Source organism: Sceloporus occidentalis, unplaced genomic scaffold, assembly GCF_023333645.1.
Source record: "Sceloporus occidentalis isolate IW3139 unplaced genomic scaffold, rSceOcc1.0.p SCAF_29, whole genome shotgun sequence".
Taxonomy (NCBI): Eukaryota; Metazoa; Chordata; class Lepidosauria; order Squamata; family Phrynosomatidae; genus Sceloporus; species Sceloporus occidentalis.
The window spans coordinates 11424388-11450433 of record NW_028317009.1 but is presented as its reverse complement, the minus strand read 5'-3'; the positions used below and the strand labels follow the sequence as shown (position 1 = coordinate 11450433).

The 26046-nt window shown below is 46.5% G+C and overlaps 1 pseudogene; it reads right to left on the bottom strand.

Moving 5' to 3' along the window:
* Nucleotides 1-2110: 2110 nt before the first annotated feature.
* Nucleotides 2111-26046, bottom strand: part of LOC149299358 (neural-cadherin-like) — a 39439-nt pseudogene continuing 15503 nt past the window's right edge.

Here is a 26046-nt window from a genome sequence, read left to right as displayed (position 1 = left end):
CAATCACAGCTGGGGGTCCGGGGGTCACTGACGCAAGGAGAGTCGCAGGGTGCGGGTGATGAGCAAGCTGTACCCTTCCTCGCACAGCCTGGGGAGCTATTAACGGCCTCCAGCGGGGCTGCTAGATCATACACCTGTATTAAAGGAAACACACACACCCCATAAAGAAAATTATTAGATATCATTCTGCAGGTCAGCACAAAGTAGCTCAGATAACTCGGCTGAAAGCTTTGATACGGACCCCGCTACCGGTTGCTTTCTTACGGTTTAGTTACCCTTAGAATGTCTATTGATCCGGCTCCTCGTGCAGTCCGGCTGCATATCTGCGAGTTGTATGTTACTGAATATTGGTAATAATACACGTTGCTAATCAAAGAACTTTCTAATTTATTCGTGTCTTATAGGAATCATCACCAACCTCTGTCCTACGTGATACCGGCCACGACTATCCTAACCCACCTGGTTATACCGTGTCCCTCTGCTCAGAGACCCCCAAAGTACCGAAGCTGATCCAGTTTACCGGATCCATCCGCAGCTCCCACGTCCACTACAGAGCAGCCATCTGCAGTAAGAGGTAAGCGATACTCTGCGTGATAGAAAGTCATTACCTGCTTATTAAGAACGACGTTGCGGAGACAGCCTTTAAAGGGTTTGTGCGGAAGGAGATTGTGGGAACGAGGAGATGACTGCTTAACGCCTCCGAGCTGCAGAACGGCATCCGGCTCCCAAAACCTGCAGAGAATGGCATGCATATCAGACACGGGTCAGAGTAACACGTGGTGTGGGGCTTTACTACTGCAGATAATATTAAACATGCATAAAAATTGTCATGACTCTTCAACACTTCCTTTCTCTTCATCCACGCAGATTGCAACCAGAGTGCTGCAGCCGCTAGGCATTAATCCCGGTTTATCGTCTGACTGCAGTAAAGTCAGCCCTGATCTCCAGCCCAAGCGGTCCGTGTGCTCCGTACCTTCTGTCCTGCATGATGATTCCGTGGACTTTACAACTCGTTCGATCCTCTGTAAGTAGCTTTCCTCCGATCCCCTCTGTCTCATTTATCAAAGCCGTGCGGCAGCGATCCAGAGTCAGGCTGACTCCCTGCACCGAAGTAAATGAAGTCAGTAATTCATCTTCCCTGACTGCCCGACGTTGACATTTTCCTTAAGTAAATTTGACTGCGTGCGACTTGAATCGTTGTGTATTTGGTATGACTTGTCTTGGTTATATGTTCCATATAGAGTTAGTTGAGGGTCAGTTAGTTGAGTATAATGCAGCTCTGTGTCTGCTCTTAAAGATTCACCTTCATTCTACTGCTGTGAGTAAAGGAGAATATTTAAGCTTTCCTGTGGCTGCATTAATTACATGTCTGGCTCATGATGTGATAATTCTTACTTTCTCTCAGGCGCAGGTCTATTCGATGCCGTTCTCCTTCTCTGGAAAGCCAAGTCTCAGCGTGGTCAGGTCTTGTCTGAAGATGAGAAGGAGCCGGCTGCTCGTAATCTCTTTGGGAATGGAAACAACCCCATTAACAGCAGTGCGGCTGGACGCGGAGCAGACTAAGAATGTAATTCAACTGTGATTATCGTCAATGTAGATTTACTATTACTTTCACTTCATGTTACTCATGACTTCATCATTGTATTTGTTACTCTTTGCCTTGTGATTTACTTGTGATTTGTTAGTCTTTGCCTTGTGATTTGTAACTCATTGTATTGTACTTGTGATTTGTTACTCTGCCTTGTGATTTGTTACTCTTTGCCTTGTGATTTACTTGTGATTTGTTACTCTTTGCCTTGTGATTTACTTGTGATTTGTTACTCTTTACCTTGTGATTTACTTGTGATTTGACGTTCTGTATTGTACTGTGTAAACATTCAATAAAAGTGGTTTAGTTCTCTATTTCTTCTCAGTTTGAATCTATTAAAGCACAGAAAGAAACATACAAGATTATCTTCCTCCTAAAGAAGCTCAAAAGGAAACATAGGGGGTATATAATAACCATCTATAATATAAATGAGAAAAGGTGCTCTGCCTCTGCTCTCTAGTTGTTGACGCTGCTTCTCCGCGCTACGCCCTTTCCTGATACTCACCAACTGCGATGAAGTTCTTACTGTCTCTTGACACTCCGCTGTGTAGCAATAATCCGTCTGTGCTGTCGCTTACGCACTCCAGCGATAGATGGCTGTCCGAGCAGTGGCCGATACCGTGAAATGTTCTCTGAGTCTGCTGGCAGCGTGGCCCAAGGAATGAAGTCAAACAGCGGCACCTAGAAAGATAAACGGAAATATTTTAGTTTCAGAGGTAGACTGTCTGAAGTTGGTGATGTAAGGGATAAGTCACACGGGAACATAGTCCAGAGAATCTGCCTACCTGTAACCGGTGAGAGTCGACGTGCAAGTCCCACCATTCAGGCAAGGGTTTCGGGGCAGAGAATAACAGTTCTGGTAAAATTGTTTCTGTACCGGACATCTGCAGGACACGTTTCCGACTTGGGGAATTGAGACTAAAGATGCGCTACCTCCATCCGCGAGAGGTGTGAATCTGCTGACTGCGCTATGGATTGTGCACCCGCCATCCTGCCAACAGTCCATCCGTGAACAGAAATCAATGGATACTTGGGAATTCCTTTCCTTCAGCACTGATCAGATCTGTCATTCAGAAGAATACAAAAAAACTCAGTTAAGACGGCACCAAAAACTTATCTAGACACCATCACAGTTCTGTTGCCATTAGGCACCCCAGGACCAGCTCCCTCCCACAACAAACGCAGATAAAGATGATTAAAACGCATCGCTCTTAGATCTTTACTTTTGTTATAAAGTAATAAACCCCCGGCTGCACCCTCAGAGATTCAAAATCAAGGGAATTATTTCCACAAAACTCTGAAAGACAAACAGGATACATCTAGATATCATGAGACTGATAAATATTCTGCGTTTTGTAATATCATTAATTTTAAGAGGCAGCCGGCGTTATTCTTACTCAGTAATAACGCCATAAACACTCTGTCCATACCTTCTCTCTCTGGGCTGTCAATAAGCTCCGTAAGATCTCGGGTTTGTGGCAGGAGGCGGCTCCGCATACTGAAAATGTCACGTCGGTCGCGTTATCCTCTGCGTTCACCACACTGAAGATGTGGATATGGCTTGGATGGGCAGCTGCCATGTCTGCCAGGACGGCCTGGAGCTGGTCACGTCTGCTGACTCCAAACTCATCCTTCTCTATGAATTCCTCTGCTGTAATGCCTAAAATGCGGATTAAAAAGTTGTGACTGAGAAGCAGAGATAGTAACATATTTACCCAGATAGGAGCGGGGAAGGGAATTGGGGTTACGCACTGAGTAGGACAGGGGTCACTTAATGCCAAGAGCGTTCCTGTCCCACCATTTCCTTCTATCCCTATGCAGGGATACTACATCATTTTAATGTCTTCATGGTACAATGTAAAGGAGTCCAGGGAAATGGTTACATATATATGTAGCTCTGGTGACCTGTACATCACTTCTTTATCTAGTGCAAACTCTATGATGGTCAAACCAGGCAGTCTTCCCATCAAATGTCCCAGCGGAGTCCTACAAGATTCTACCTGAGACCCCTCCGCACAACTTATTACTTACTTGTGAGTCTCAGAGACACCGAGCTGCGGAAGGCGTCACTTCCAATCTCTTGTACATACATTTTGATAGTAGAGAAGGTATCTGGCCACACACCGTCAGAAACCGTAATATTGAGGTCGTACGTTCCCTGCGGAGGTCTCTCGGTCATTAGGATTGTCGCGTTGTTTTGGTTCAACCAAAAATACCTACAGAAAACAAACTGTCAACGCAATGTTATCTTCCTCATACACGTCTTCTCTCTCCCACATACACCAGACACGTCTTCTCTCTCCCTCATACACCAGACACGTCTTCTCTCTCCCTCGTACACCAGACACGTCTTCTCTCTCCCTCGTACACCAGACACGTCTTCTCTCTCCCTCATACACCAGACACGTCTTCTCTCTCCCTCATACACCAGACACGTCTTCTCTCTCCCTCATACACCAGACACGTCTTCTCTCTCCCTCATACACCAGACACGTCTTCTCTCTCCCTCATATACCAGACACATCTTCTCTCTCCCTCATACACCAGACACGTCTTCTCTCTCCCTCATACACCAGACACGTCTTCTCTCTCCTTCATACACCCAGGGCCAGCCTTAGGGGTGTGCGACCTGTGCGGCCGCACAGGGCGCCATGGCAACAGGGGAGCCTGCCTGGGACTTAAATTAAAGCATCGTTTTTCTGTTTTTTGTTTTTTTTTAACTTTATTTAACATGGATGGTGTTAAATAAAGTTAAAACAAACAAAAAAAAAAAATGATGTTTCAATTTAAGTCCCGGCAGAGGCGCCGAGCGGTCGCTCGTGACGTTTTGAGCGACCGCTCGGCACCCCTCACTCTTAATTTTCCGGCGCTCAGCTGTGAAGCGCGCACCGCGGCAGATCGGGAAGACGGACGCCTCCCGCTTCCACCGCAGGACTCCGGCAACGAGGTAAGTAAGGATAGAGGGAAGGGGCAGAGGAGGGGGCAGTGAGAAGGGGAAGGGGAAGGGGGGGGTCAGTGAGAAGGGGATGGGGGTGGCGCCAGAAGAGTAGTCCGCACAGGGCACCAGAACACATCTTCCCTCATACACCAGACACATCTTCCCTCATACACCAGACACATCTTCTCTCTTCCTCATACAACAGACACTTCGTCTCTCTCCCTCATACACCAGACACGTCTTCTTTCTCCCTCATGCACCAGACACGTCTTCTCTCTCCCTCATACACCAGATACTTCAACTCTCTCCCTCATATATCAGACATGTCTTCTTGCTCCCTCATATATCAGACATGTATTCTCCCTCTCTTATACAAGAGACACGTCTGCTCGCTCCCTCATACACCTGACATGTCGTCTCTCTCCCTCATACACCAGACACGTCTGTTTGTTCCCTCATACACCAGACACATCTTCTCTCATACACCAGACACATCTTCTCTCTTTATCATACAAAAGACACGTCTTCTCTCACCCTCATACACCAGACATGTCTTCTTGCTCCCTCATACACCAGACATGTCTTATGGAGTAAGAAGACATGTCTGATGTATGAGGGAGTGAGCTGAAGTATCTGGTGTATGAGCGAAAGAGAAGACGTGTCTGGTTTATGAGGGAGCGAGAAGACGTGTCTGGTTTATGAGGGAGCGAGAAGACATGTCTGGAGTATGAGGGAGCAAGATGACATGTCTGTTGTATAAGAAAGGGAGAAGACATAGCTGGCGTATGAGGTAGCAAGCAGATGTATCTGTTGCATTTGAGAGAGAGAAGACATGTCTGGTGTATGAGGGAGTGAGAAGACATGTCTGGTGTATGAGGGTGCGACATTACGTGCCTGGTGTATGAGGGTGCGGGATTAAGTGCCTATTGTATAAGAGAGGGAGAAGGCATGTCTGCTGTATGAGGTAGAGAGAAGACGTGTCTGGTGTATGAGGGTGAGAGAAGACGTGTCTGGTGTTTGAGTAGGAGAGAATATGTGTCTGCTGTATGAGGGAGAGGGAAGACGTGTCTCGTGTATGAGGGAGAGGGAAGACGTGTCTCGTGTATGAGGGAGAGAGAAGACGTGTCTCGTGTATGACGGAGAGAGAAGACGTGTCTCGTGTATGACGGAGAGAGAAGACGTGTCTGGTGTATGAGGGAGAGAGAAGACGTGTCTGGTGTATGAGGGAGAGAGAAGACGTGTCTGGTGTATGAGCGAAAGAGAAGATGTGTCTGGTTTACGAGGGAGCGAGAAGACGTGTCTGGTTTATGAGGGAGTGAGAAGACATGTCTGGTGTTTGAGGAGCAAGATGACATGTCTGTTGTATGAGAAAGGGAGAAGACATAGCTGGCGTATGAGGTAGCAAGCAGATGTGTCTGGTGGATGAGAGAGAGAGAAGACATGTCTGGTGTATGAGGGGGTGAGAAGACACGTCTGGTGTATGAGGGTGCGACATTACGTGCCTGGTGTATGAGGGTGCGAGATTACGTGCCTATTGTATAAGAGAGGGAGAAGGCATGTCTGCTGTATGAGGTAGAGAGAAGACGTGTCTGGTGTATGAGGGTGAGAGAAGATGTGTCTGGTGTTTGAGGGGGAGAGAATATGTGTCTGCTGTATGAGGGAGAGGGAAGACGTGTCTCGTGTATGAGGGAGAGAGAAGACATGTCGTGTATGAGGGAGAGAGAAGACATGTCTCGTGTATGAGGGAGCAAGATGACGTGTCTGGTGTATGAGGGTGATAGAAGACATGTCTGGTGGATGAGGGAGAGAGAAGACGTGACTGGTGTATGAGGGAGAGAGAAGACGTGACTGGTGTATGAGGGAGAGAAAAGACGTGTCTGGTGTAAGAGGGAGAGAGAAGACGTGTCTGGTGTATGAGGGAGAGAGAAGACGTGTCTGGTGTATGAGGGAGAGAGAAGACATGTCTGGTGCATAAAGGAGAGAGAAGACATGTCTGGTGTATGAGAGAGGGAGAATTCATGTTTCGTATATGAGGGAGAGAGCAGACGTGTCTGTTGTATGAGGGAGCGAGAAGACGTGTCTGTAGTATAAGAAAGGGAGAAGACATATCTGTGTGACAGGGCCAGGCTAGCTGGCTCATGTGTCATATGAAGTTTAGCCGGGTCACGGAGCACTTTTGTGTCCGGTTCTGTATACCGTGACCCGGTAATATATTATATTGTGTTTAGTGTGTAACCGGCCCAGAGACTGATGTGGATTCAGCCCCAGCCTTCAAAGAGACGATCCTATAATCTGGCTGGGGCTCTTAATCAGCCAGCACAGCCCTGACTGCCCAGACGGCACCCGCACTACAGGGGGGATAACACAGGTGGGGGAACCCATTGTATTCTGTAATCCCCTCACCTGATACATCCCCTGTATACTGATGGGATTTGTGATGGGATGTGGCTGATGGGATTGGGGGCTGGGTTTTGTGTTCATTGAATTAAGGATCTATATAAATTTGTTTTTGTTGTGCAATAAAGAGTTCTTCTTGGTTTACTGTGAATGGTGGTCTGGATGATCCGTGGATAGCTGAGTGCTATCCGTATGAGGGACTGACTGGTGATTCCTCAGCCCTCAAACAGGGGTACCCAGCCTTGGGTACGGTGACCCTGTAACATTGGTTGGCAGCGGTGGGAAGAATCCCACGACTTGGGTGAAATCCAAACCACCAACTGGGATTGCAGACGAGAGACACCGAGAGAGCTCCTGGAGGTTTGTAGCAAAGGAAAGGCTACTCTGATTGCGGACTGGAGAGAGATGGACCGGCACCAGGATGCCCCAGAGGAGAGCCTCGGACTGAGTGCTCTACAAAAGAACATTCTTTGGCACTTATCCCTGTACCCAGGAGGGGCTACATCGGATCAAGTGACGGCGGTGATTAAAATGTGTCACCAGGAACTAAGCCAGAGTGGGTCTGTATCTCCCAGACTAGGGGAACAGACCGCCAAAATATCATACCAGGATATGCAACCCTTCCGAGACCCAGAGGATGAGACAGACCGGGTTACAGCCGAGGTGTGTGAGCTGGAACACCAGCAATGGCAGTTAGAGTCTGCGCCTGCAGACTGGAGGGATGATTTCTCCCATCCCCACTTTGAAACTTACTGGGCACAATACTGGACAATGTGGGATATACGAGTTCCACTCCTGGGGGAGAACCCGTTGCCGGAGTGGGAAGAAGAATTGAGAGGTCTCATATATGCAGAGCTCGACCTCCAGAGCCGCTACCAGGGATTCTCCCAGCACTTAGCAGGTGAAGACCACAGCGACCCTCTGATGCTGTATAGCCCCGTCGACCCAGGACTGATATATGATGCCTTCCAATTTGACTCGTCCTTCGGAAGCCCCTGCCAGTATCGCAGGGATACAATCTGGGACAACCGTGCAGAAGTCCTGGTTTATACTATTCCCCCTGAGCTGGAGGCTGTTATGGATTGCCTGGTCCAAGAGGAATGGCAGCTCGAGAGGGACTATAAAGAATTGCTGCGGAGAGTGGAGCTCCAGGAGTTACAAGGAGACTGGGAGCATGATACTACAACTTGCGGGAGTGGGACCGAGGTCCTCTTCACCTACTCCTCGGCCCCTGCCCTGGCGAGAAGAACCGAGGTCCTCGCCAGCAAAAAGAAGCGGAGGAGGAAGCCAAAAGCTCCGACCCAAGTCCTCACCAAACCCTTATCTATGCCCGTAGAAGCCAGGGCCCCAGATTGTCCCCCTGATTTCCCGAGTGTCCTGGAAGAAGCCCGGGTCACTGCCCCAGAGGTTCCCTATGAAGTCCCCGGTGACCCGGTAGAGGCACCATTCCCCGACCTAGCGAGGGCACCAGAGGGGCTGCCGAGTTCCCTGGGTCCTCTCGGTAGCCTGGCGCAGGCCCTGGTTCCTATCCCTGTGTTTTCCGAAGTGATCCCTGATTCCCCAAGTGTCCTGGTAGGAGCCCAGGTCACTGTCCCAGAGTGTTCCTCTGACTCTCTCCGTGCCCAGGCAGAGGCACCTATCCCAGAGAGGAAGATCGAGGGTCTGCTTAACCCTCCCGGTGGTCCAGTATTGGCACCTGTCCCTGCCCCGGAGTATTCCCCTGGGTCCCCTGAGTACCCCGCAGAGCTGCTTAGCTCGCCCAATAACCCTGTAAGGGCACCTGTTCCTGTCCCAGAGTGTCCCCTAGGTCACTCCAGTGTCCCGGTAGAGGCCTCGCTTACTACCTCTACGTGTTTCCCTGGTTCCCCGAGTGCCCCCGGCCCGATCAGCAGGGTTTTCCTTCCATGCAACCGCCCTGGCCTGGCAGCTGCCCCAGACTCAGTTCCCAAGACTAGGGAGCAAGAGTCTCCAGGTGCCCCTGTTACCCTGGTGAGGGGGATAGCCATGTGCCCCCGGCTGAGCTGGGACCGTCCTCCAATTCACAGAGGACTACTGACTATCTTTTTGGGCAACCGGGGCCCTGGCCCACCTTCAATGGATGCTTCTGACAAAGGGGGCCATGAACTAAGGCCTGCACCTTTGAACTTTGTCCACTCGGACAGCCTGCAGCAGACCCGTGTGGATCTGCCTGGTCTGCCGGACCGTTGGTCAAGGGGGAGATCTGTGACAGGGCCAGGCTAGCTGGCTCATGTGTCATATGAAGTTTAGCCGGGTCACGGAGCACTTTTGTGTCCGGTTCTGTATACCGTGACCCGGTAATATATTATATTGTGTTTAGTGTGTAACCGGCCCAGAGACTGATGTGGATTCAGCCCCAGCCTTCAAAGAGACGATCCTATCTGGCTGGGGCTCTTAATCAGCCAGCACAGCCCTGACTGCCCAGACGGCACCCGCACTACAGGGGGGATAACACAGGTGGGGGAACCCATTGTATTCTGTAATCCCCTCACCTGATACATCCCCTGTATACTGATGGGATTTGTGATGGGATGTGGCTGATGGGATTGGGGGCTGGGTTTTGTGTTCATTGAATTAAGGATCTATATAAATTTGTTTTTGTTGTGCAATAAAGAGTTCTTCTTGGTTTACTGTGAATGGTGGTCTGGATGATCCGTGGATAGCTGAGTGCTATCCGTATGAGGGACTGACTGGTGATTCCTCAGCCCTCAAACAGGGGTACCCAGCCTTGGGTACGGTGACCCTGTAACAATCTGGCATATGAGGTAGCAAGCAGATGTGTCTGGTGGATGAGGGAGAGAGAAGACATGTCTGGTATATGAGGGAGCGAGAAGACATGTCTGGTTTATGAGGGAGGGAGAAGACGTGTTGTGTATGAGGGAGGAAGGAAAAAAAAAATATATATATATCATACATGTCTTTTCGCTCCCTCATACACCAGAGACTTTATCTTGCTCCCTCATACATCAGACATGTCTTCTCACTCCCTCATACACCAGACACGTCTTCTCTCTCCCTCATACACCAGACACGTCTTCTCTCTCCCTCATACACCAAACACATCTTCTCTCTCCGTCATACACATCCTCTCTCTCCCTCATACACTAGACATGTCTTCTCTCTGCCTGATACACCAGACACACTTCTTCTCGCTCCTTCATACACCAGACATGTCTTCTCGCTCCCTCATACACCAGACACACCTTCCCTCTCCTTCATGTACCAGACACGGCTTCTCAGTCCTTCATACACCAGACCCATCTTCTCTCTCCCTCATACAGTAGACATGTCTTCTCCCTCCCTTATACAATAGACTCGTAATCTCGCACCCTCATACATCAGTCACGTAATCTCGCTCCCTCATACACCAGACATCCCTTCTCCCTCTCTTATACAACACGTCATCCCACTCCCTCATACACCAGACACATCTGTTCTCTCACTTATACACCAGACAAGTCTTCTCTCTCCCTCATACACCAGACACATCTCCTCCCTCATACACCAGACACACCTCCTCCCTCATACACCAGACACGTCTTATCCCTCTCTTATACAACAGACATGTCTTCTCTCTCCTTTATAGACCAGACACTTCAGTTATCTTCCTCATACACGAGAGACATCAGCACGCTCCCTCATACACCAGACATTTCTTCTCATTCCCTCATACACCAGACATGCCTTCTCCCTCTCTTATACAACAAACAAACCTATCTCCCTCATATACCAGACACGTCTTCTCTCTCCCTCATTAAAAAGACACGTCTGCTCGCTTAATCATACACCAGAGTTGTCCCATCCCTTTCATATACAACAGACATGTCATCCCGCTCCCTCATATACCAGACATCTCTTCTCTCCTTCATACACCAGACATGTCTTCTCCCTCTTTTATACACCAGACACCTCAGTTATCTCCCTCATAAACCAGACACATCTGTTCTCTCCCTCATACACCAGACACGACTGCTCACTCCCTCATACACCAGACACGACTGCTCACTCCCTCATACACCAGACACGACTGCTCACTCCCTCATACACCAGACATGTCTTTTGGCTCCCTCATACACTAGACACATCTCTTCTCTCCCTCATACACTAGACACATCTCTTCTCTCCCTCATACACCAGACACATCTTTTCTCTCCCTCATACACCAGACACGTCTTTTCTCTCCCTCATACACCAGACACGTCTACTTCCTCTCTTATACAACATGTCCTCTCACTCCGTCATTTATCAGACACATCTATCTCCCTCATACACCAGACACGTCTGCTCAATCCTTCATACACCAGACGTGTCATCCAGTTCCTTCATACACCTTATAGACCGCCACTAAAGATCGTCCTACCTTAGCAGTGATCCACCTGAATGATCAAAGTCTGACATCTCAAACACTTGTCATGACAGAGTATTCCAATTTACCTCTGGATTGATGAATAAATATCCATCAACTTCTCTGAGACCTCTTTAAGCAACTGGTCAGCCACCGGCCGACATGGTCAACCTATAACCCATTGCGTGTCAATAGTGAAGTGCATTAATGACCATGAAATGCGTGTGTTATTCGAGCCATGGAACTCACCTGGGTATTTGAGAGACGGCGGAATAGTGTTTTATATCCCATCTTCATCCAGCACAACGACCTTCCCGATCTCTGCTGATGACCACCCGGCTGTTTTAAACAAGAAAAAATGGTAAGACATTCATAAGTATGTCTGCATTCGTGCCCATCTGTATTTTTAATCATTTGTCCTACATTCTGCTGTCAGGAACTGTACAATATACGATCAGCATGCCCTGCTGGATAATTAACTAGGACTAATTTCCAAAACGTCCCTCCTGTTTAGCTCAGTTAAGCGCGGAATGAAAATAACTGACAGCCGTTGGCTAAAGATTATTCATTCGCTGTTGCTGCTCACTTTCACTTGGCGGCGTTTCCCAGGAGGGATTTTTGGATGTAAACTCATTGTGCAGATTTAAAGGGATCTAATAAATATCAACTGTTATATTTTACATGTCATTAGCCTACTTAAAAAATGTAAAAAAATAAATAAAAAATAAGAATGGGCATGCGCGTCTGTCCTTGGCAAGGAGATTAATTATTTTTTCCTTTGTTTCGATCTCTCGTATGCTTAAATTATTCATTCATTTTATGTACATATATAAAATTCATATTTATAAATCTTCTAGCAAAAAATGACATGTCTAGAACGACCTTTATCTTACAGCCACCATTCGCCGCGGGGTCTCTATAATCAATTTAAAAACAAACATTATTCCTGCCTCTTTATCAAGAGAACTTACGCATAACCAAACTGATGTTCGGGGGGGGGGATAGGAAGGGTTATTAAAGACTTGGTGACAAGAAGAAAATTAGATTTCTGAGCCAAAACATGTAAAATAATGCATCTGGGACAGAGAACGTAAAGATATAATTCTGATGGTCATTTGGCAAAGTAAAAGTAAACGGGGCTCCGTTCTCTGCAGTATCCAGATCCACAGCATACAAAAAATCCGATGTCTCGTTGACATGGACGCTCTGAGGCCAGACTGCGTTTTCCCAAACAAAAGCTTTGTACGGAGCAGCCAATGCTGGCCCGTTGTCGTTAACATCCAGAAGGTCTAGAATGACAGTTGCGCTTCCTGTTTGAACTGGGATACCCCGGTCTGAGGCTACAATGACCAGGTGATATTGGGAAGTCACCTCCCGGTCTAGGGCTTTCACCACATTGACAGCCCCACTTTGGTCAACATAAAACTGACCGAAGACATCAGACTCCGCGTGAATGCCATAAGCAAACTGTCCATTTAATTCGGAGTCGGCGTCAGAAGCTGTGACATGCGTAACGGTAGAGTCCATGGTTATATTTTCCAAGAAAGGGGGCACTTGCAAAACAGATGGTCATTGCAGTCCTGTAACTCGATCAAGCAGTGGGAAACTGAAGAAAAATCACAGTCCCGGACCTCGATGGTAAGGTTAAATCTCCGTTCCTCAGGGATCTCATAATCCAGCTTCTTATTAAGTTTAATTATCTCGTGTTTCTCCTTTTGGTTGCTTTCAATAGTGAATGCGTGGCCTGGGTCTCCTCCAACGATGCTAAATGACAATAAAGCGTTTTCTCCGTCATCTTCATCTACTGCCACCACCTGAAGGACGTTAGAGGTGATTTCACTTGTCTCCCAGATGGTAGCATGCCACGTATCCTGGGTGAACACCGGAGCGTGATCGTTGATATCTAGAACATGAATAGTTGCCGTACCGTTGGAACTCATTCCTCCGCCGTCTTCAACTTCAATAAGAAGAAAGTAAGTATCTGTCTCTTCACGGAAAACTAATATGCATACAATCCGCGGACAGACCCTGCGGCTCGGAAACAATTTATACAGCCGCGTTATTCCAAAGCTCTTGAAGATGAGATGAATGTGGACGGGAATTTGTTTCAATGGATAACACGAGTATAACTGATGCCCCATGTCAATGGCTCATTTTTTTATTTTTTATTTCTGGCCCAATTGCCCCAATAACGCATTTTATTGGGGTTAATTTGTTCTCATTTGCAAACCGTGCTGGCTCTTCAGAGGAGCGTTAGGATGTAGATCCTTCTGAACACCATTATAAATTCACGATATTAAGCCGTTTGTGAAGCCTGAAGCTGCTTCTAGAATAGTTTTCATTAGCATTGCATAAAAGAATACATTTCATTTTTTGTGCATAACTTAATTTGAATACACAAAAAGTGACATGATTTGCATTAGCTTCTGGCAGCTTAAAGTAATTTTATACGAACAGAACTGCATGAGTTAATCCCTGGGTTTCTTTACATGTTGACAGGTGTGCCCAACCCTAAATATTTAAAAGGTGAGGAGGTAACAGGGCTGAGAGTTACCAATGTAACAATTGACCCTCCCTCTGGCACTGCAGCAGGATCAGACTTTGGGGTATTTTAGCAGGATCAGATGTTGGGGTGTGGAGGGGTATGGGTATCTCAGCAGGATCAGATGTTTGGGTGTGGAGGGGTATGGGTATCTCAGCAGGATCAGACGTTGGGGTATGGAGGGGTATGGGTATCTCAGCAGGATCAGACCTTGGGGTATGGAAGGGTATGGGTATCTCAGCAGGATCAGACATTGGGTATGAAGGGCTATGGGCACCTCAGCAGGATGAGGCATTGGGGTTTTATGGGCTATGGGCACTGCTTTGTGAAGATACATCGGGGTGGTTTGTGGGCATCTTAGCAGGAACAGACCTTGGGGTATGGAGTGGCATGGGTATCTCAGCAGGATCAGACCTAGGGGTAGGGGTATCTCGGCAGGACCTTGGGGTGGGGAGGGTTGTGGGCAACTATTTAGGAATAGATCTTGGGATGTATGCTGCATTTCTGTTGAGCAGTAAGGCCACTGTGCCAAAATAAACCCCATATTATCCTCACCAGAATTGGGTTGCCCATGTTTTCCAGGTCGAGCAGACTCTGATCCATTCGACGACATAACTTCTAGGAGATACGAGCCCTTGGTCTCCCGGTCAAACACGGCAGCTGTGTAATCGATGTGGGGATCGATGTCTGGGGATCGATGTGGAACAGAGCATGGTCTCCGCTGCGATCTTCTAAAATAGAATAGATGATCTGGAGCAAGACAATCAGACCACAGTTAGCGCAGGCTGCCCTGAAAACACTTTGCTGATATAAGGTGGAACTGATGGAAAATCACAAATGCTCTTTGTTGCAAAGGCCTGGAAGCTTTTACTGAACATGTTCTGCCAGGACTACATATATTATTAACGTAACAGTAATGCCGGTGCGGAGGAAATGCTGCGATCCGATGAGCAATAGGTCTGTCTGCTCTGCCGCAAACCAATTTAATTTCTCTTTATTATTTATTTGTGGCTTTAACTGACACGTGACCCCTCGACAATCAACAATCTGGCCCTAATACCAGACAGTGTTATCAGGCGAGAAAACCCCCCTATGTGGCATCAGTAACTCTAATTAACGTGCTGACCCCCTGGTCTAGTGTAGATATTGGTATGGCCCTGTCCCACGGATCAGTATGGCCCTGTACTATGAACTGGTATACACCCCTGTCCTTTGAACCAGTATGGCCCTATCCTATGAATCAGTATTGCCCTGTCCCATGAATCGTTATGGCCCTATAAACTGGTATGCACCCCTGTCCTCTTGATAGGCATGGCCCTATGCTATGAAATGTTATGGTCCTGTTCTATGAACTGGTATGGCCTTGTCCTGCTGATTGGTATGGCCCTGTCCTGCTGATTGGTATGGCGCTGTCCTGCTGATTGGTATGGCCCTGTCCTGCTGATTGGTATGGCCCTGTCTTACAGATTGGTATGGCCCTGTTTTACAGATTGGTATGGCCCTGTTTTACAGATTGGTATGGCCCTGTTTTACAGATTGGTATGCCCCTGTCCTACAGACTGGTATGGCCCTGTCCTACAGACTGGTATGGCCCTGTTTTACAGACTGGTATGGCCCTGTCTTACAGACTGGTATGGCCCTGTCTTACAGATTGATATGCCCCTGTCCTACAGATTGGTATGGCCCTGTTTTATGGATTGGTATGGCCCTGTTTTATGGATTGGTATGGCCCTGTTTTACGGATTAATATGCCCCAGTTTTACAGATTGGTATCCCCCTGTCCTACGGATTGGTATGCCCCTGTCCTACGGATTGGTATGGCCCTGTCCTACGGATTGGTATGGCCATAAAGCACATTGTTTTACATGTGCAAATTACAGGAATATATGCTATGGCTAGAAGGACCAGGGATATCTGAAGAACATGCGTCAATGGGTGCAGATTTTATAAATTGGTACCGCATTTAGTATTCCTAGGAACACAGAGCTATAGGAGTCAGAGTGTGCGTGTGATGAGGTTTCACGTATGAACTCACCTCTCCATTCAGTCCGAGATCTTGGTCAGATGCAGACACCTGGAGCACAAATGTTCCCAATTCAAGGCCTTCTGTAACGGTGGCCTCATATATGGACGACGTAAAGAAGGGCACATTGTCATTCACATCTGCAATATAAACAAGTCCGGCTTCACATTTGCTCTTCTAGCAGCGCAGGCACAGAATTGATATCCGGAGATTCTACCTGTAACGTTAATGTACACCGTAGTGAAGGCAGCCAATGGCACAGCAGCAACGGTCTGAGCTTGGATCTTCAGGATAAAAGTCCTGGTTGTTTCATTCTATAAAGGTTAAGCTACAAGAACGGAGGCAGAGCCTTCTTCTCGATTTACCGTCGGGTAGAAACGAACGGGCATGTTAGTCTCCGGGACCAATCCTTCCTCTAAATTGTACGTCACACGAGGGTCTCCCAGCAGTGAGGAAGCTTTAACGGTCTGTAGGAATGGCAGAACATTGTGTAATTAACAGTAAATTACAGTAAAAAGAAGCCCTCAACAGCAGGAAGTCCACTCGGAAATGACAGGCATTAGAAGGGTGATTAAGGCTCCTTAGTGGTGATGTCTCCATACCCCGTTCCCTCTCACTAGTTTCATATCAGGCCTAACGGGAAGCAGATGTCTAGATGGGTATGATCCCTGGTAGCCAGGCATGACGGAGAAATCCATATTCAGATGAGATCATACACCAATGGGCGGAATCCTTCTATGACTCCTACCAATGGCTGGAAGCATTGTAAGGTGCCCAACCAATGGCTGGAAGCATTGTACAGTTCCCACCGACGGGTGGAAAAATTCCACTGGCTTCCAGGTCAGAGGTCACGTCATACCACAACAGGCGTATCTCTCATGGTATTTTCTGGAATCACCAGTGTGACGGAAGCCTCCATCACTGGGGCCACTGGAGAAGCCTGACTGCCAGCCTCCTCCCTATTGACGATGGGCCCTGGGTTTGTAAAGACTTCTGTGGCTACCCCCAGCAGTATCATCTCATCACTGGCTGAGGGGATTATCTCCAACAGACAGCCAGGATCTGCCACCAGGGAGTGACCACCATTCTTTGATGTTTAATGTTGTATAAATCAGTCTCCCCCCTATTGTATTGTTAATCCCGTTACTGCCCCTGTTGTCTCTGAGAGGCAGATTAAGGGGGCGGTTTGTGTCCCAATATCTTGTTTTATGTTAATGTGTGTTTTGCTGGATATATCCAGCTCTGTGTGTCTAAAATAAAGGAGTCTTGGTTTGGTTTTACCCTACACTGAGTCTCGGCGAGTGACTGGGGAACCGGGGAAAGTGTGTTGTCCCAGGCTAAGGGAGCACAAGACAGCGGAGGTAGTCGGTCGGACTAGCCAGCTCCGTGACAACCAGGTCATATCTTTCTTTTTCCCAGACCGGAGGCTGATTCTGAGCATCTGTGATTCGAACGGCTACTTCCACCTGCGTGCTTCTATTTCCTCCGTCCGTGGCCGTGACCTCTAGTGCTATTAATGATTTCTGATGGGGAAAAAAAGGTTAAGACAAAAAAATTAATTACATTCAGTTAAACCTTCTCCATTCAGCATCAAAAACAAACCCAAAATTGCTCTCCCAATTGATTTAAAAGCTGTGAGTGACAGATGGTTGAGGAGTTTCATGCACCACTCACATACTCTGGTACTCAAAGTGTTATTTAGTTGTATGGTACTTTTTCTAGAGGGTTTTTCATTCTATCGCCCAACTGATTTCCAATTGCAGAGCTAACCAGAGGCACGTAAAAAAAACAAGAAAAAAAAAAAAAGACAGTGGACGATTCCCAGCAAACAGCTGGCATTCTGCAATGGAGAGTCTCATTTAGCGGTAACCTCGGGGACTCACACGGGGGCCTTCCAATCAGTGTCCAGATGTCGTCGTCTGGTCGTAGAGACTTTTGATTTCAGAAAAAGCAAACATGACAGCTTGACAATGCCTTAAAAACTATCCAAAAAGCCCCGTTACGTCCCCACTTAAAAAGCCACCAGCTGTGTTTGCAAAGCATAAAGTTGAAATATCCAAACACAAAGCTACTCGCTGTCATAAGAGATACATTGTAGTTTGTCCGCATGTACATTAAACCGGTTACTTAATATTAGGAACAAAAGAGAGATACAAGTGCGCCATATCTTATTACTGCATTATATATATATATATATATATATATATATATATATATATATAGTGGCTTACAATCCTACTATAAGTCATATTGTATAAAGGGGTCTGGGGTCAGAAGGTGACCCCGCAATATTTTTATTTAAGAGTACTATCACTTGTTGAAATGTAAGTTGTATCTCTAAACACGGCATGTAAACGCTTGCTACGTTACCCGAGATATTGGCTGGCGAACGTAAAGCCACCCCGTAGAGGTGTTAATGCTGAAGGCCACTGGTTCCTCTCCAGACACGGAGTACGTGATCGTTCCATTCACGCCATAATCGTCATCACGGGCCGCAACGCGGAGGAAGCTGCTTCCCACGGCAGCATCTTCTCTCAGGAAATCTGGGACAAGAATGAAAACATTTGAATTCTATGTTGTCCACTGGGGTCCCAAATAACCCATAGGCGAGCCGGCCAAGCTCTTGTGGACCAGCAGATCTAGGAAGACTCTTAACGCTGAATTCCACTTAACGCTATAATTAGAAGAGGACAGAGGAACATGATGGGGACTTGGTGCTTGTAGAGATCTCATACTCTACCCACGGAGACTCAATTACATTCGTAGTGGTTGTTCTCAAAGCTGGGGTCGTTGTCATTTTGGTCCTGGATCTGTATGTTGATCTGGCACAGCCCTATGAGAGGCTCGGCCGCTTGGTCTGTGGCTTTGATGGCGACGGGGAACTCTTTCTGCTTCTCCCGATCAAAGCTCTGAAGGGTTGTCAGGACTCCTGCGTGGGAAACGTGTTAAAGAGAGCACGGAGGCGATGTGACTGGCAATTCCTGCTATAACACGTGAAGAACATTTTCTCATAAGCTTTTGAGAAAAAAAGCTTGGCTGATTAACATGACCTACAACCATGGTTAAAACCTGCATCACCGAGCCTATCTGACACACTGGTTCTAACAGAATCAAATGAAGCTCCATGATGTCACCTCTGGCTGTTGACCCTGGGGTAGAAGGGTAGAACCGTATACACCAATCCAGCAAAAAGCATATTAAAAACCTAGAACACAAATACACTGGGGAGGAAAGTGTGTCCTCGGTCACCGTGCCGCAGCCCGTCTCTCCATACAATGTTTAAAGGGCTTTAAGGTATAGGAGGCGGTGGCACCTGTGTCCGGATGGATGCTGAATGCAGGAAGAGAGCCCTCGCGATGAACGATCCCGTACTTCACTTGACCGTTGACGCCAACGTCTTTCGCATCCACCTGCAGACAGACGTTCCTGGGGGCTGCTTCTCCAGGACTACGGCGTGGTGACGGTACTGGGCACACTGGAAATAAAGTTAAATCCACACATTTGTGTTAGGATCCGGCTACATCTTGGAGCCAAGGACAGTTCTAACGCGGCTTTAGTTCGTTGGCGTTCAGTAAGGGATGATTCTCCTAAGCGGTTTTCTGGAGTTTGATTTAATGTATGAGGTACCTGATGGAAGACGGGCTTGTTCTGGTTGACGTCATCGACTCTCAGGACGACCGTAGTCGTGCTGGTGAGGCTGTGAGGACGCCCCGAAGCGGTATCATCTGTGGCGGTCACATACAGAACATACTCGGCTCCATGATGCTTTGGAAGCAGGTTAGAACCAAGACGGATTATTCCTGTTAAATGGTTTGAGGATAAATCAGTCCCATTGTTACAAATCCTTAACCCAGGGTAAGTGATACCCCCTACTCAACTACTTAGGAACTTCAAGTTATAGTTACTGTGACGGAATTCTGGGGAGGAACTCGATTTTATCTCGATGACTAATTTATTTCTTTATGTAGCAGAATATGCGAGAAATCATCAGGTATCTGTAAAAAGCATCGGTGGCATTGGGGGGGGGTGTTAGTTATGGATGTATACAAAATATAGCTCTACGTACCTTTCTCGGAATCAATAATAAAGCTCCCTTCTTTATTTCCTTCCGAAATGTTGTAAGTCACATGATCTCCATCTGGATCAAAGGCATGTACGGTGGCAACCAGGGTGTTGGGAGCAGCTTCCTCCGATACAAACGTTCTGTATCTGGAAAACTGAGTACATAATCAAGTTCGTCCGCAGAGAAACGCTGCCAAGAGACCCATTCAGTGCTACCCCCTACCCCGAGGCTCGGCCAACACCAAACCTATAGGCCTTCTGAGCCGAAAACTCATCCCAGCCTCACCGGCCCTGGCAAAGAAGTTATAGAATGAAGTCTATGCAGTCGCCTTTCATTTATGGATCGTATTGGGACAAACTCTCGAGCCTTCGTTGGGAGAGACCTGATGAACCGCAATGTATTACAATGTATTAGGTTATGGGAGTGAAGCTACAATATTTTACGCCATAAAGAAAAAAGTAGACTTGCGCATTCGTCTTCGGGCGAACATGAAAACGAGCACGAAGAGGCCGTTTTTTTGTTCGTTCTGAAGACACGCCGAAGAGAATACAGTGCCGGCAAAACGTAGGAGAAGACGAAGACTCGCAACCACGAAGAATCGAAGAACCACGAAGATCATCTTCGTTTTTGCCGCGCAGCCGCCAAAATTTCAAACAGGAGTGAGCTGATCTCGTCTGTCCAATCAGCTCACTCTTGTGACGTCACGCTAAGGGTCTCGTCCAATGCCTGTGCTGCTGTTTTTTTAATTCTGAAGGCGCCTTTATAAGACCAGAGCTTGCCTGAGAGATCCATTCATTTTTCGCTGTGACTGCTTTGGCAACACTGCTGTGCTGCATCCGAGCGTTACAGAGAGAGATTGTTCTGTTCTGTGTGAGACTGGTAAGCCTTAGCCTGCCATTTCTCACAGTGTACTTCATCCTCACTTCAGTGCTACTTAATATAATTAATAATAATAATTTGATTAATTTAATTTTTTTTTTCATTTAATTTGTCATCAACTGTAGTGTAAGTGCTGTTGAGTTGACAGTGCACCCAGTGTCTCAGTGGCACTGGGGTGCCCTTGCCCTGGGCTGGCACTAGTGCCTACTGCCTGTCCTGCTTAAATAAATTAAATAGAATTTATAAATAATAATTTAATAGAATCTATAATTTAATAGTTCATTATAATATTATATATTTGTCAGTCATATATATATATACTATAGTATACTAGTGTAGAGTGTACTGGTGTCTAATTTAAAATCAGTAATATTAATTAATATAATTAATAATTGAATTCATTATAAAATTATATATATATTTGTCAGTTATAGTTAGTAATAGTATACTAGTGTAGAGTGTACTGTAGACATTCAAGACATCTACTAGTGTCTAATCTAAAATCAGTAATATCAATAATTCTATAATTCTTATCTTAATAGTTAATTAAATTAGTTAACTATAAATAAAAGTAATAATATTAATTAATTACTACTAGCGTATAGTTCAGCTAATCTTATTACCGTATTTGCTCGATTATAAGACGAGGTTTTTTTCAGAGCAAATGCTCTGAAAAATACCCCTCGTCTTCTAATCGGGGTCGTCTTCTAATCAGACCTCAAATAGAGTCTGATTAGGAGACTAAGATCCAGATCCCCCGCACCGCTGCAGGGGACCTGGATCCTCCTGTCTCACCCCCCCCCATCATACACACACTTACCGGTGCTTCCTGCTGTATTGCCGGGGCAGCGGGTTGACGTCTACGCGATCCGCGTAGACAACGTCCGCTGCAGCCGGAAGGAGGTGTGGCTAGCAGCGGGGGTTGTCTGCGTCCGTCGCGCAAACCTTCCCCGACTGTCAGAGATCAGAGTTCCCCGCACCGGTGCGGGGAACTCTGATCTCTGACAGCCGGGGAAAGTATACGCGACGGACGGATACAAACCCCCGCTGCCAACTCCACCTCCTTCCGGCTGCAGCAGAAGGCGACGTCAACCCGCTGCCCCGGCTGGAAGCACCGGTAAGAGAGGGCTGAGAGGGGAGGGGAGGGGAGAGTGTGTGTGTGTGTGTGTGTTAAATGGGGGCATAGGGCATTTCTGGAGTGGCGTTAAGGGGGCATTTAATAGAGCACTCTGCCTCCTGAAATGCCTTATACACCTATATGCCACTCTGCCCCATAATATGCATTTTAACCCCCTAAATGCCAGAGTGGCATATAGGGGTATAAGGCATTTCTGGAGGCAGAGTGCTCTATACAATGCCTTTTAACTCCCTTAATGCCACTCTGCCTCCTGAAATGCCTTATACCTCCCTATATGCCAAAAAGGCATATCATGGGCCACAGTGCCATATTGGAGTGGCAAGCCTGGGGGCAGATGTGCGTAACTGGGGGACAGGTTGGAAAATACAAGAAATAAAAACAAAAAAAATATTTTTCTCAATCATAGCTTTTATTAAAAAAAATAGTTTACATGAATTAACATTTACTGGTAAAACTTTTTTCCTTTAGGGTCGTCTTATATTCAGGCTTTTTCTTTTTTTCCTAAGTTAATATTCAGATTTTGGGGGGTCGTCTTATAATCAGGGTCGTCTTATAATCGAGCAAATACGGTAGTACTGGTGCTGCAGCTCTATAGTTTGTGCTTTGTTTTAGCAACAGCAAGAGACCAAGTCAATTTTTCTTAATTAATAATCTTTCATTTTATTTCATTTGTTTTGCTCACCTCAGTCCGTCAGTGAAGTGAACTTGTTGGGCTAGTGAGTGCAGCCGCATAAGTGCTGTGTTTTTTTTTGATCAGCAAGCAGTGACGTTAACTGTTTTGCAAAGATTTTCTCATTTATTTTACATTTTATTTCAATTTTATTAAAAGTACCCTTAGTGCTTTGCTCACCTCAGTCCATCAGTGAAGTGAACTTGTTGGGCTAGTGAGTGCAGCCGCATAAGTGCTGTGTGTTTTTGTTCAGCAAGCAGTGAAGCTAACTGTTTTGCTGTGACATTTTATTTTATTTCTAATTCTTTTCAAGAAAAATTGACTGTGTGACGAGCTGTACTAAGCAAAGCTTCAAGCTACTTGCTGTAGTACTAAAATAATTCTAATCTTCTTTAATCTTAATTTATAATATATTATAAATAATATATAACAATATCAATTCTAATTCATAATCTATAAGTAATTCTAATTCTAAATTCTAATTCATAATCTATATTCTTCTATCTATAATACATAATATATAAGTAAATTATTTCTAATCTATTAATATTATATAACGTAATATTAATTAATAAATCATATACTGAATCTGATTTAACCTCACTTTAGCTTAGTGGGTTTGAGAGCGTCCGCCTAGAGGTAGATTTATAGTAAGGAAATATAGCTTTAGGGTAGCATAGTAGTAGGCCCGTGTAAATTCAAATTAAAAATAAAATACTGCTAGTTATTAAATAGTTAATCTTGAGTTCATAATTTAAATAACTTTAGCACTTTGGCAGATTGCACACAACAGCACAGTGCAGTAGTGCATAGTTTTACTTTTTAAGCAGTAGCACTGAAGAGAACTTCCTCTAATTTTTTTGTCTTTAATTCATTTTTCCTTTTTTTTTTTTTTTTTTTTTTTTTTTTAATAGTTTTTTAAACACTACACTACACTACACACACAACACAAAATTTGAAATGGATCCTCCTTTTGGGACTAAGGAGGGACAAGCTCCATCTACCACCACCACCACCACCACCACCAGCACCACCACCAGTTCTAAGATGCAGCCTTTGTAGGCCAAGCTCTCGCTTATCATTTGGGGAAGCATTGCTTGAAGGATCATCAAGTAAAGGAAAGGCACCAAAAGCAGGCAGTAGTAGTGCGGCTAGGCCCACGAGCTCTATGGTTTTTTACGGAAAGCCTAAAGCACCAGAAGCACGTTCAAAGTTAAAGGGTAGCACAAGTAGTACCAGCCCAGTGACTAAAAAGAAGTGCCTTTTGCCCCAAGCAGCATCTTCCCCATCCACAAGCAGCATGCAAGGTACCAAGCAGAGCCAAATTAGCAGCAAGACTCAGAGGGGTCCAAAACCAAAGCGATCTCATTCCTTTGTAGGGAAAACCACCACAACCACCACCCCCACCCCCACCTCTACCGCCTCTACCACCACTAGTGCTGCGTCTACTGTTCCCACTGGTACCGCCATGCCATGTCCTCCTAGTACCTCTAGCAAGCCACCAAGTCCTTACAACATTTTTGTAAAGACAGTTAGAGAGAGGGCTACACATAGTGAAACTCCACCAAGCGAGGTAGCAGAGGAGCCTGAGACTGAGAGGCCAAGTGCAGAGTCTATTCTTCCTGCTCGCACTACTACTAGTCACGAGTCTCACGACGATATCAGTCTTAGCTCCAGCCTAGCAGGAATTCCATTCGATCTGGCTAATGAAGAGCTAGACTATGAGCCAGAGGAAATAGAGGAGATGAGTGGTCAGGAATCAGATTCCTCAGGGAGCAGTGTCCAAATGACTAGTGCACAATTTTCCCCTGAGCCTCCACCTTCTCCACTACGATCATCACCATCACCGCCACCACCAGCAGCAAAACCTAGCAAATCTAAAGCTAAAGCAATTAGCAGTCCCACTATGGCCAGTACTGTTACCACCAGTCCCACCACCACTAGTTCTGCCTCTGTTCATCCACCCCGAGCAGTAGGAGCAGCACCCAAGGCACACTCCAAGGCTATGCGCGCCCCAATTTGGGAGCACTTTGAAAATGTTGAAGAAGGGCGCTATTGAAACTGCAAAAATTGTGGGAAGCTAATAAGCAGAGGGAAAGTGTCTGGCCATTTTACCAGTGCTAGCATGAAGCATCACCTCAGCACTCAACACAACGCTGTGCTATTGGGGAAAGATGCAGAAGTAAAACTTAATGCAGGCAGCATAGCTGGTGGCCATGGAAAAACCCCAACAGCTTCTTCTTCTGAGCCAATAGCAGCAGCAGCAGCAGCAGCAGCAACTAGTGCTGGCAGCCAGAAACCAAGGCAGGTTGGAGCACTGCATGTCCAGCCCACCCTGGCATTCCAATCCAAAAGGTCAATGCCCAAACAGCAGGCCAATAAAGTAACGCGACTGATTGGTCAGTTCATTGCTGTTGGAGGGGCATCCTTCTCTATGATCGAAGGGGAGCCTTTCAAACAATTGATGGCGGCTGTGGCTCCACAATATACAGTTCCGTCACGTTCCACTTTCAGCAGGAACATTGTCCCCTCATTGTATCGGTCCTGTGTTGCAGCAGTGAAAGAGGAGCTTTCCAAGGCTGCTGGTCAGTCTGTTCATTTCACTACAGATTTGTGGAGTGCACCTAGCGGTCAGCATGCCTTTCTTTCTTTGACAGCACACTGGTGGCAGCCCGGTGTGTCTAAGGAAGCTGCTGCAGCAGGCTACCGATCTTTCCTTCTCCATGAAGAAGTGATGGATGAAAAGCACACTTCCCAAAATATTCTGCATGCAATGAGGAAAATGTTTAGCCTTTGGGTGGGAGCAGCGGCTGGCACCAATGTTGAAGTTGGTTTTGTGGTAACTGACAGAGGTGCCAATATGGTGAAAGCGCTGCGAGATGGTCATATTGTTGGTGTGCGCTGTGCAGCCCACATCATCCATCTTGTAGTGAAGGCAGCAATGTCAGAAGGAACTAATGTGGCAGCAGTAGTTCTGTCCCGCTGCAGAAAGATCGCTGGGCACTTTCACCATAGTGTTAAGGCTAGCCAACTTTTGAGGGAAGAGCAAGAGAGGTCAGGTCTTCCCGTACACTGCCTACGCCAGGATGTCAGTACACGGTGGAACTCCACGTTAGACATGCTAGAGAGGATTTTGGAGCAGCAGAGGGCAATCCATAATCTTGCCTCAGAGCACAATATTGGGATTACCTCTCCATTGAATAGGGAGGATTGGACAGTGATCGCCCAGCTAGTGGCAGTCCTTAAACCATTCAGGGATGCCACAGAAAATTTAAGCTCAAACACTGCCAGTCTGGCCCAGGTAATCCCAGTGTTCTCCCATCTAGGCAGCAAGATGGATGTGTTCCTTGTATGTAGGTAGTGTGTATCGTGCATTGTAAACCCAAAACCAGTTTAACCCACCAAATAACGACACGGAGACCGAAATTGGATAAAGCAGGCCACA